Raw genomic sequence first — 2406 nt, 5'->3', positions numbered from 1 at the left:
CCATTAAACTTATTTTTTTCGGATTCTCATTCATTTTTAAATAATTTCAAATTCAAATAATTCGTCCATTGATATTGCTTTTAATATTATTGATATTATTACCATATTCAATTGATATTCTCTATTTTCATCATCCAAACACAAGTATATAAACCCCTACAACTTCAATCCATTCCACCTGCATTTCATTCAAATTAAACGTATGACATTGTGCATTTTTTTGTTTTTTATCGTCTATTTGCTGTATTTTCCGATTTTTTTTATCGTCATCTTTATTTCTTTTTGTTTTTCGTTGGTATCAACATATATGAAATATATATTTATAATCTATTAACATATATGTTTTTATTTTCCATATGAATATGATGTCAACCTATGAATCGGAGATTTCGGCAAGAGACCATTCATTGATTATTGGTTTCAATATAATCCAATCATATCGTTTGCGGAAATATTTATGTGCCGAAAGTTATAGATGAATGTCAGATGTGGTATTGAATGGAGAAATTAATAGTTATGATTTGGAAAAATTAATGGTATTGACTTCTTTTTTGGTGAATCGCCGACTAAGTATCGATGTTACAAAACATAAGACGACTTATTTTAAATAGTGTGTTCGTTTAGGAAATTTCATTAGAACTTCAACAAGTTTATCATAGTTTATTTATTTATTTGTTTTAGTTGTGTATCACTTTTCTTCGTTACTCATGTTGAAGTCGTTGTTCATTTGACAGAGTTTGTGTACAATGATTAAATAAGTTCTTTAATTGTATTTGTGACCTCTGAAAATAAAATATTTATAATTTGTACATTAATTTATTTATTAATTATTTACCACATCGTCCACATAATTCATCTTTGTTTCCATAGCTTGATTGGTTATTTTGTATTGCATAGATTTCCATTTACATTCCACAAAATCCGGCTTTTTAATTATTATTTTCATTCATATCATTGCGTAATAGATAAATCTTGAAAATATTGACAATTTACATATTAATCTGCAATCAATCAATCCGCTCATTGGTCCACATTAATTACATAATTATATTAATATCAATAATAATATAATCTTCTAATTTATTTAAACGTTTAGATATTGTTACACTAACTACACCATAAATTCTATAAATACTCCCTCCATTGTTATCACTCACTTATTCATTTGCTTTTTCATTCTGACGTCCTTATATTTTTTTCAATGTTTTGTTGTTTGTAAATATTATGATATTTCATTTCCATTATTGTTATACACTGTTATTTGTTCTTATTTTTTATTTTCATGTTATTCTTGATATTCTTTTTTCCATTGTCTTTTGTTGTTATTTTTTTTAAAGTTGTTCTTGATGTTCATTGTCCATTGTTGATAACTATGTATATCTTTTCCATTTTTTCTAATATTTTGCGTACCATACTACACTTAATATGTTGATCTTACTGCAATCTTGCCTTAATATAGTTAAATTGTGCATAATTATGAAATCAATTTATAATATCCTCTAATCATGCACAATTAATACATATTATATAGAAATTTGTATTCATGGTTATGGAATGATTAAGGAAAATTATATGAAAATTTGTATACGTAAGCTTTATAAGAACACAAGTGCAATTATGTTATATATGTGATTATACCATAATTATTCGATTCTAAGATTTCATAAACGAGATTTTATAATGGTAAACTGATAATTTATATTTTTTTTACTGATTATTTATTTAATTATTTTTATTATTTTGACAAACCCAAACCCACTTATTGGGATAAATTATTTATACAATATCTGTTTTATTACTAAATTTAGACAAAATATAATGGATAATTTTTTTATACCAGTAAAATATTTTTTTTCATTTTTTAAGTTATATTTTGGTGAATTATGTGTGTTGAAATACTTAAATTGTTTCGAAACATAAAAAATATTTAAATATGGATAAATAATTTTTAAAATATGTATACCATTACCACCACGGGATACAAGATTTTAAAAATTGGGTGAACAACATTTGATAATGGTAAAATTAATAATTTTCATTTTTTCAAAGTTATGTTTTGGTGACTTATGTGATTTGAACTATTTTAATATCTTACACGACTAACTTAAGCTCATTTAAATTACGACAAATAATTTTTAAAATCTATATTTCGTTAACACTACAAGATACAATAATGAAAAAATAATAACTTTCATCTTTTTAGTTATTGTTTGGTGAATTATGTGGTTTGAACTTTGAACTATTTGAGTTTATTAAAAAATATTTTTTTTGTCAACATTTATTTAAAAAATCTTAATGCATATAAATCTGGTATATAATTTATAAGACACCCATTTTGTTACCACCACTAAATAAAATATTTAATAATGGGTAAATAAAATTTTATAATGGTAAATTGTTTTTTGT

Source organism: Erythranthe guttata, chromosome 4, assembly GCF_056151865.1.
Source record: "Erythranthe guttata isolate IM_541 chromosome 4, IM_541, whole genome shotgun sequence".
Classification (NCBI taxonomy): domain Eukaryota; kingdom Viridiplantae; phylum Streptophyta; class Magnoliopsida; order Lamiales; family Phrymaceae; genus Erythranthe; species Erythranthe guttata.
This window is presented reverse-complemented; position numbering follows the sequence as displayed.